General features: G+C 47.0%; 1 long non-coding RNA gene across 1 annotated transcript; it reads left to right on the top strand.

Annotated features, from left to right (window-relative positions):
• Nucleotides 1-940: 940 nt before the first annotated feature.
• On the top strand, nucleotides 941-9,906 carry LOC131204030 (uncharacterized). The gene is made up of 3 exons (XR_009156515.1): nucleotides 941-1,631; nucleotides 7,076-7,221; nucleotides 8,376-9,906. It is a non-coding gene; the product is annotated as an uncharacterized LOC131204030 (long non-coding RNA).
• Nucleotides 9,907-10,635: the final 729 nt, after the last annotated feature.

Below are 10,635 nucleotides of genomic sequence, written 5' to 3'. Positions count from 1 at the left end.
TTGCAAGCCCAAAAAGGTTTTCCTTTTAAGACTGCACCAAGACTGCACCAAGAAGGAGGGTCTTTCTTGCACCTGAGATACACGCCGATCCCTTGTCTTTCCATACAAACTCACCAGAATTCATTTTCTGGATAGAAATCCTTCTGCCTCCCTGCTTTCCTTTGTTTATGGACGAGATTTGCCTGCTGTCTGACATCTAACAGGGTCTGGTTCAGGGGTGAAATCTAAAATTTTCCCCCACCGGTTCTGTGGGCGTGGCTTGGTGGGCGTGGCAGGGGAAGGAGACTGTGAAATCTCCATTCCCTCCCTCCTCTAGGGGAAGGATATTGCAAAATCCCCATTCCCACCCCACTCTGGAGCCAGCCAGAGGTGGTATTTGCTGGTTCTCCGAACTACTCAAAATTTCCGCTATCGGTTCTCCAGAACCTGTCAGAACCTACTGGATTTCACCCCTGGTGTGGCTGGCCTGCAGAAATGAATTACACAGTAAAATGCAGGAAAAGCAAAAGTCATATCATAATTCATCCCAGAAATCGTGAAATCCAAAATCCATTTCCCCAAACGAGGCAGTAACACAAATGAGCTGAAATTTATAACGAATGCCACCCCACCCCACCCCAATAATGACAGCAGATATCGGAGTAATCAGAAGGTCTTCTTCTTCTTCTTTTTTTTAAAGAATGATTAAGTGTGGAATGTTAGGTTTTTTTTCTGTGCTTGTTTTAGGATTGCAAGATTCCTTCCACCCGAAGGGATGATAAAACACATTCTCTGCCAAAGAAATGGCACATTAGCTCATCTCTCTCTCCCCCTTTCTTCTCTTTTCTCCTTTTCTTTTTTTTCCCCTCCTCACTGCTCTTGTGTAAAAAAAACTGTATTGCACAGATTATGCATATTTCATAGTTTCCAGCAGGACAACTGGAACTGGCCCGAAATTTCCATGACGTCACCCCAGTTCACGCGTGGGCTGGACAAATGCCGGGTGTCAGCCATACAACCAACGATCATCTGCGTGTTGGAACCCGTCCTTAAAACCAGGTTTGGCATTGAAGGATGCAAAAAGATAAAAGCCTAAATATTAGGGCAGACTTTTTGATCTGTGGGCCGCTGGATGGGCAGGCAGCCTCTCCCAGGCTCATCGTAGAGTAGCCATGACTTCCACCCAGAAGTCGTAGATTGAAATCCCCTTCCGGCTGTTCCTTGAGATGGGCCGTTAATATTTTGCTCTCTCCAGCCCTGTTTCTGCAACCTGCCAAGGGCCGGTTCATGACACACCGCTGAGTCTCTGCTCTGTGCCATGGCAACCGAGCCCGGAGGTGGATTGCGGCATCTCAGGTGAGGCAAAGGTGGGAGAAGACTCCTTGACTACTCCCGGTGGAAACCCTGCTCCTTCAACATTCCTGCTCTTGAGTAGGCAGGGATTTGACTTTCTGGCTTCCTGTGTTTCGGATTTGAAGGCTTACGTGGGCCTGAGTTTGTTTTGCTCCATTGAAGGGGATTCACTGTGCCTTGCTGGCGCAGTGGTAAGAGTGCAGTACTGCAGGCGACTTCTGCTGACTACCGGCTGCCTGCAATTTGGCAGTTCAAATCCCACCAGGCTCAAGGTTGACTCAGCCTTCCGTCCTTCCGAGGTGGGTAAAACAAGGACCCCAATGGTTGGGGGGGCAAGAGGCCGACTCTGTAAACTGCTTAGAGAGGGCTGTAAAGCACTGTAAAGCGGTATATAAGTCTATTGCTGTTGCTATTCAGTGGAGGCTCAGACAACAGGTAGCCTGGGACCTTTATGGAGGGGAGGTCTTGAGGTCCAAGGGGAGGTAAATTAGGGATCCCACCTGCTCCAGGAAAATTGTTTTCAGGAATCTGCTTGTTCCACTTTTGGAACAAATTGGGAGAAGAAACCTGCTGGTAGAAGAAAGCTGTAGGCCGCAGAAGAAGTGGTAGACATGCAAAAGTTTGCTTTCCTTCATTTCTTTGGGACTTCTGTTGGACCGTGTCTTGGCTAGCTAGTCCAGGGAACAACTACTTATTTATCTATTTGTAAAATTCATTGGTTTCCCATCTTACCACAAGATAACTTCCCAGCTATTTGCACAGAACAGAACAAGAAAAACCAGAAAGTCCAGTTGCCTTTTAGAAAAAAGCACCTTTGGGACAACAGAATAAAAAAATAACAGAGTTGGAAAGGTACCTTGTTGTTGTTGTTAGTTGCGAAGTCGTGTGCGACCCATCGCAACCCCACGGACAACATTCCTCCAGGCCTTCCTGTCCTCTACCATCCTCTTGAGTCCATTGAAGCTCCCACCGACTGCTTCAGTGACTCCATCCAGCAAAGGACCTTAGAGATCTTCTAATCCAACCCCATGCTCAAGCAGGAGGGAGACCCTCTACACTTTCAGACAAATGGTTGCCCAATTGCTTCTTAAAAACTTCCAGTGTTGGAGCAGTCACAACTTCTGGTGGCAAGCTGTTCTGCTGATTAATTCTTCTCACTGTTAGGAAGTTTCTCCTTAATTCCAGCTTGCTTCTCTCCTTGATTAGTTTCCATCGGTTGCTTCTTGTCCCGTCTTTTGGTGCTTTGGAGCAGGGGTCTCCAACCTTGGTCCCTTTAAGACTTGTGGACTTCAACTCCCAGAGTTCCTCAGCCAGCTTTGCTGGCTGAGGGACTCTGGGAGTTAAGTCCACAAGTCTTAGAGGGACCAAGGTTGAGACCTGACTAGAAGACCTCAAGCTTTGCTGGCTGAGGACTCTGGGAGTTGAAGTCCACAAGTCTTAGAGGGACCAAGGTTGGAGACCCCTGGACTAGAAGACCTCCAAGCTTTGCTGGCTGAGGGACTCTGGGAGTTGAAGTCCACAAGTCTTAGAGGGACCAAGGTTGGAGACCCCTGGACTAGAAGACCTCCAAGCTTTGCTGGCTGAGGGACTCTGGGAGTTGAAGTCCACAAGTCTTAGAGGGACCGAGGTTGGAGACCCCTACTTTGGAGAATAGGTTGACCCTCCATATTCTTTGTGGCGGCCTCTTACTTACATAGGAGTTTCTTCTACACCAGGATTCCAAACTACAATCTGATGATTTTTTTCTCCCCAACCTTGTTCTTTTTTGGTTAGCTTTTAGACAAAATAAGAGCAGTAGAAGGGGAGGAAGTAGAAGTAGAAAACTGGATTTTCCACTCATTCCCAATTTTGACTAGGGTGTGCTTGACAAGATGGTAATGGGCCTTAAACTTGGCATTTTCCATATCTATTATAATTTCATCCTGCAAAGGCAAAGCTGGGTGGGGAGTGGCTAGATGAATAAGATCAAAGGAAAGTCATGTCTTTGTAGAGTCCAAGTGGCTAATCGATCAGTAACACAATCCGACATGAATTTCTTGAGTTTTAGACAGAACTGGTGTTAAACGCAGCTTGCAGTTGCATCTGATGTAACGGCACTATATTAGGGATATTTGGATGGGAGGCCTGAACACAGAATGTACCTTCTGGAAATATATCTCCTATGGCCAAAGAAAGGAAGGGAGGCCCATTTGGACAGAGAAGGAAATTGACTACTCATAATAGTTTCTCAGGGATGCGGTGGCTTAGTGGCTAAGACGCTGAGCTTGTCAATCGAAAGGCCGGCAGTTCGGTGGTTCGAATCCCTAGCGCTGCGTAACAGGGTGACCTCCCATCACTTGTCCCAGCTTCTGCCAACCTAGCAATTCGAAAGCACGTACAAAATGCAAGTAGAAAAATAGGGACCGCCTTTGGTGGGAAGGGAACAGCGTTCCGTGCACCTTTGGCGTTGAGTCATGCGAGCCACATGACCACGGAGACGTCTTCGGACAGTGCTGGCTCTTCGGCTTTGGAACCCTGACATGGAGATGAGCACTGCCCCCTAGAGTCGGGAACGACTAGCGCATATGTGCGAGGGGAACTTTTACCTTTAATACTTTCTCAATGGGCTTGAAAGCCACCCTTCCTACCAAGTTCATCTGCTCAGAGACATTCTCCTCCTTCATAGTCCTCCATTAGCTGATGAACACCGGAGAAATTCTGGGAGTCAAAATCTACACATCTTCAAATGGCCCAGGTTGAGAAACAACGCATTAAACTAATTATTGATTGACTGATTGAGGGCTGGGCGCGATCCTTAATTGATAGGGAAGTAGAAACCTGGTCTGCTGGATGCTCTCAGGTCTTGCCCAGGCCTCCCTCACCTAATTGCTGGGAGACTCAACAGGGAGGAGGTGGAACCAGGTTGGCGAAAGAGGGCAGTCAAGACTTCCTTTGGCACCAGGGGGAGGAGGCAGCTGTGATTCCCATCCAATTCTCTGGACGGTTTCGTTGGGTCCTGACATTCCAGCCTCACCCGATGGAATTAGGAAGCGCCTGGAGCAAGAGGGAAGGGCGAGGCAGGCAGCCAGGCAAGAGGGGAGGGAAATTGGAAAGGAAGATCTGGTTGAGAGGTGTCCAGACTGGGACTTTTAGGAAACGGAGCTGGTGGCAGGGTTTGGACCAGGGGTGAAATCCAGCAGGTTCTGACATGTTCTGGAGAACCAGTAGCAGAAATTTTCAGCAGTTCGGAGGACCAGCAAATACCACCTCTGGCTGGCCCCAGAGTGGGATGGGAATGGGGATTTTGCAGTATCCTTCCCCTGTCATGCCCACCAAGCCACACCCACAGAACCGGTAGTAAAAAAATTTGGGCCAAGTATGATGAACTAATGAGAGGAACCCGTAACATTCAGAAATCAAGGTAGAGGCAAGGAAAGCCCAAGATTTATGGCAGGAAGTTTTGTTTTCCCCTGGCATTTTGGATCCTTGATGCGTCCAGGTGTCAAAGGCATCCAACTGGTGCCTGGAACCATTGCCGTTGAAGCCTCATCTCTTTATCCATGCTTCACATGCGCATCACATCTAAAAGAAGACGGATTTTAATTGGGCAGTCTCAGCTGTGGTATTGAGTTTTTTGAACACTCCCCTGAATGCCCCACAAACCCTCACTTTTGTTTGGCCTCCATTGTGGCCTGGCCATTAATGATCCTTCTGCCAAACCACCTGGCTTTAACCTGCCTCGCTCTGTCTGGATGAAACCGAACAGAATTAGATGTGAGACTGTGCCCTGCATCAGTGGAGATGGAGAGAGAGTCCCCCGGTTGCTATTGTGGTGCTGAAATACAAACTATTAAACATCTCCTTGTGCCATATCCATCATCGGACATTGGCGATCCTACTTTTATCAACAGCCGCATGAAGAAGTGCTGCTGAGTTTTGTCCAAACCGATCCCTTGGATTTTGAAGCCACAAGGTTCTTCTTCTGCCTGGACCTCGTTTGCCTTCAATCTTTCCCTGGATGATTAAGTGAAGGATGCCGTATTTTTCTGGGTGTCGCATCCCATGTCCGAAATATTCTAACTTTTTCGCTTTTTAACGGCATTGATGATTTCCCTTGGCTTTCCCAGGCGGCTTATCGCTTCCTCATTTCTGATTTTGTCAACCCAGCTTATGCGTAACGGCTGCCTGTAAATCCAATTTCAGATGCTTCTAGTCTCTTCAAGTGGCTTTCTGTCAGAAACCAACTCTCCGCTCCTGTAGAGCAGGATAGAAAAGATGTGGCATCTGACAAGCCTGATTTTCAATCTTAGGCTTATGCCGTGACTGCAGACGACTATTAAACATATTGTGCAAAATTGCCCCAATGTGCGTTCTCTGATTCCCTAGGAAATCTGCATGAAGCAGCGCCTGAGGCAATCATTTGGGTACTTGAATTGGGGATCCAGTTGTGAGACTACTGCCGTATCCCCCCTAGAAATGTTGAATATAATTGGGTGGATTGGATGTATGTGTTTCCTTCTGACATGTACCCATATCAAGTTCAGATGTTAGGTTCCTCTGAACCTTTACAGCAGGGGGTCCCCAACCTTTCGGACCTCAGGGGCCACTAAATTCATAATTTTAAATCCTGCGGACCACTAATATGATCTGCCTAATGACCGGTTGGGTGGGCGGGGCTATGTGGTCATTTGACTGGGTGAGCGTGGCCAACTTGATGTCACTCGCGTTGAGGGGCGCCTCGTCGGCCTCTACTCAGCCCTCCCCTCCCAGCTACTCTTGCCTACCTGCCTGGGCTCCTTGGGGCCCCAACAAGAAGCAGTTGTTGGAGCTAAGCAGCCACCACGAGAAAGAGTTGGCAAAACAGCTCAGTTCAAATTGGATCTGGCTGAGAAGGAGGCACAGCAGAAGCACCTCATTGAGGACTAGGATTTCCAAGCAGAGGGAAGACCTGAGGAAGTGCAAGGCCAGGTACCAGTGCCTGGAGGCTCAGCGGGTTGAGATGGTCAGCCAGTTCCAGGCCATGAGGCAGTCCCACTGGAACAAGGCCCTCCGGCTCTTTGCCACCAGCTGTGCTTCCCTCCAGCCTTCGCCCAAAGCCCCACACCAGGAGACCCCAAGTTGGAATTTCTGCCCCCTTCCGACCCGCACAAAAAGACCCCGAAGGGGGAAACACTCTGCAGCAACACAAACGTTCATTGAACATATGCAGCCAAGGGGCCATAATTTGAGGACCCCTGATTTAGTGCAACATAAAAAATGCAAATAATTTTTCTGCGGACCACCAAAATTTTCTCGCGGACCCCCAGTAGCCCACAGACCACCAGTTGGTGACCGCTGGTTTTCAGGATCCTTCTTTACTCAATGTCAAGGACTCAAACCTTTACAGGTCAAGGACTCGATGCCAGCCTTGTGCCAGCTGATGCCATGCTGAAGCTCAGTAAAGAGTGGGTGGGGGGGAAGGAGGAGGAGGAGGAGGAAGAGGAACGATCCCGTGGGCCAAATGGAGTCTTTAAAGGAGAGATAACGGCAACATTATTCCGAAGGAGAAATAAATTCACTCATTATCCCTTCCCGATGATGGCTCTGCTTCTAATTGATGAGCATATTTAGAACCTGCTTTGTAGATCCTGTCAGAGAGTTGCCCAACCCACTGACAATAATCGTCTTAATTAATGATTAGGAAAAAAAAGAAAAGAAATGGAAGAATTCCCCAGAAGGAGAAGCAATCGTGTTTCCCTCATCAATTCTCTTTTATTTCCAACAGGATTTTGGGGCCCGAACAATTCAGGTTAAAAGCACTCCCATCTGCATCTGAATTAGAATTCTTTTGTGCAAATTTTCCTTCTCTACGCCATCTGATCTGGAGGACCTGAATCCGAAGATTCATCTGCTTCATTAAATTAGAACTGGGTAATTTTGAGAGGGGGAGGGGGGGGGGAGAAAAGAAAGATGGATGCACCAGGAAATCCCAAGGCTGTACGCATTTGTCAAATTCCCTAATGTACGTAATTGTAGGACTTTTATTCCACATCCTAGTCGTATTATTGATTTATTGTTGCCAAGTTTTATCTGTTGCCCTCCCCTAGCAGCAGTTCTTCTGTGAATTATAGCAGTGCTTGCCTTTAGCAAAGATGAACCTGAATGTGGAGTTTTAAAACTTCTTCCAACGGCAGAGCACACGGGTTTTCAGTTTTGCCCAGCTGAACGCTTTTTAAAGTTTGCAAGTTTCATGGCCTGTGCCATAAACCAGATGGTTGTGCCGACAGAAGAGAATGTTTGTAATTCAGGGTTGAACCGTGGGGGCCTTGATGCTCTCTGAGCTTGAATGTTTTCTTCCCCACGTTTCATTACCAAACTACTAACAACATCAGCATTGATGACATTACCTAGTTGGGTAACAAAACGTCTGCAAGAAAACAACCAAGCTCAGAGAGTATCAAGGACCTCGCAAGATGGAAATGCTGAGAAGATGCTCCCAGTTACCTACAACTGTTCTGTCTCCCTCGCCTCAGTCCGAGCGATGACTTAATTAGCCGGCAACTATCAGCTCTGGCAGCAAACTAGCGAGCATATGCCAAGTGTCTCTGTTTCTTGATGCCGATGAGTCAATCAGGAACAAACAGTACTTCAGCTCTAGTTAAACAGTTGATTTGCTTGCCACGAAGAGGTATAGCAGCCCTTGCTGCTTTTATATCCTGTGGGGTGTGGCTCCATGACTCAGCACTTCCTAGGCCTGCCCCACCCCTGCTTCTGTTGTTCCCGCCTCTCCTGCCTATGAAACCTAGGGTCCAGCCAGGCCTGATTGCCATCAGCTGGGTCTGGAGGCGTGGCTTGGGGGGAGAGAAAGAGTCAGGGGACGGAGGCCTTTTTATCTCCTCCACTTGGCCTGCCTCTGGCTCCTGTGGCTGAGCCAGGGAAGCCGGTGCTCCCGGGATAAGTCCTGACGGCTTTTCCCCCTCACTTTCCAAGTCACCTTCTGGCAGGGGGCCCGGCTCGGGGGGCGCAGACACAACAACAAAAACAGAGCAGTATGACTCATATTCCACATGTGTTTTCTAAAATAGGTCAGGACAAGAAAGCACAATACTTCAACCCCGAGATGTTGTCGGGATCTCTGTCTATGGACTAACTTCCATTCCAGTGTCAAAGTTCATTCCAGAAGTCAAAGTCAACCAGAGAAGGACACCAGAAGACCAGAAAATCAACTGGTTGATACAAAGATTCATGAGCTGGAAGAAGAGGGCATGACGAAGGGGGAGGGGGAAATAGGTGTTGTGTCAGTGTGTGTCTGTTGGTTTATGAAGCAATTTGTGAGGGCACCTAATTTACCATAGGAAAATCTGCTGGGAATTTTTTGAAGCATCTGGACCAACTTCATTTCCTTTTGCTGTTTTCTTTGCCATCTGCTGGACATTCAGTTTACTGCAATGCAATTTTAATCGTTGAAGGCAGAGTTTTTCAAACTTGACAATTTTAAGATGTGTGGCTCTCAATCATTGTCCAGAATTCTGGGACTTAAAGTCTTAAAGATGTCAAGTTTGAAAAACGCCGATTGAAGGGGAGAGAGGGAATGCAGATGTTGGTTTGAGGAAGCACAGCGCCAAAATTTTGCATTCAATTTTGCAGTGCGACTCTTTTTCAAATCTGAAATGTCTACTTCCATCAGTGAAAAAGCAATAGGTATCCCACCAGAATGCCGAAAGAGACATTAATAAGACTATAGTTTTAAAAATGCTGTGTGTTTGAAGGTGTATTTGGCTTCCACCTGCCTCCCTCCAGCTTACTTTATTTCTAGTTGATTCTAGGAACAAAGCTTGAAGACTTTCAGCAAGACTATGAAGCAATCCCAGAAGGGATCCTTGTTGTTAAAATATGGAGCGTCTACCGCGATAGTATCAGAAATACTGACATGAGCTATAATTTGTTTGGAAAGACTGTTGTGTCAACAATGACACTTGATAGTGGAATGTTTGTACTCACAATGGCATGGAGTTTGAAAGAGAAATTGTTCAAGAATCTGAAGGAGACACTCCTTCTTCAAGTCAACCTTGACTCTTACTGAGTTGGATGGCCAACCATCTCCTTGCTAAGAAGATGGAAGCGGTTTGCCTTGGTTTTCTTCTGGATGCGATCTTGACTTCCCAGCCTAGTTTCCTTTATTTATTATGGATTTATGTCTTAATTGATTAAAATTCCAAAACTGCTTGATAGTTGAAGCTGTCTGGGCTGTTCACGATACCAAAACAGTGTAGGAAACAAAAATCTACTGATAAAATGCAAAATAAAAAACCCCATACCATACAAACTCTAGACCAGAGGTCGCCAACCTTGGCCACTTCAAGACTTGTGGACTTCAAGTCCCAGAATTCCTCAGCCAGCAAAGCTAGAAATCAGTTGAATAGTTATCTTTGGGGGTATCTGTGTAACAGCTACATCTGTGGAATTTTCTGGTAGTTTCTCACCTAAGTAGAAACCAGGCCCAGCTGTGTTTGGCTTTTGAGGAGACACAAGAGATACCCAGCCCTAAATCCCTAGCTTTCAATGTAAGGCAGCTATTATGTAGGAATAAAAAAGAACAACTCCATTCAATTTTCTTGGAGCAATAGGGAAGTGTTTCGTCCTTGACTTATTTCTTCTTGTGCCTTATCCGTCATCGGATGTTGTCGATCGTGTTGGCGATCCTACTTTTATCGACAGCCACATGAAAAAGTGCTGCTGAGTTTTGTCCAAACCAGTCCCTGAGATTTTGAAGCCATGATGTTCTTCTTCTGCCTGGACCTCGTGTGCCTTCAATCTTTCCCTAGAGCAGGGTTCTCCAACCTTGGCAACTTTAAGCCTGGTGGACTTCAACTCCCAGAATTCTGGAAGTTGCAGTCCACCAGGCTTAAAGTTGCCAAGGTTGGAGACCCCTGCCCTTGAGGATTAAGTGAAGTGTGTCCTATTTTTCCGGGTGTCGCATCACATGTCCAAAATATGAGCAATATTGCTCTGGGATCTCCTGCTCTAATTTGATCGGCTCCTGCTTAGCTTTCTTGGAAGCAACCAAAGTTGGCTCCTTGAGAAACATCAAGGAGGGATGACCTCTCTAATGTTGCCAAGAAAAGACATGGTGGTACTCCAGTGAGCACCAGGAGATCATTCAAAAAGAAAGGAGGCCAACTCATGGGGAATCACCTCTAGAACATTATTTTTTTCCTTTTGACCAGTTCAGCCTTGTTGTCGATGAAGATTTGCAGCCATGGCAACAGGAGTTCGATGAAGGAAAATCTGAGGATCAAACTGAAGGGTGGGGTAGAAATGGGAGGAAGGCTGTATAATTGGAGA

Source organism: Ahaetulla prasina, chromosome 9 (genome assembly GCF_028640845.1).
Source record: "Ahaetulla prasina isolate Xishuangbanna chromosome 9, ASM2864084v1, whole genome shotgun sequence".
In the NCBI taxonomy this organism is placed as follows: Eukaryota; Metazoa; Chordata; class Lepidosauria; order Squamata; family Colubridae; genus Ahaetulla; species Ahaetulla prasina.
This window is presented reverse-complemented; position numbering and strand designations above follow the sequence as displayed.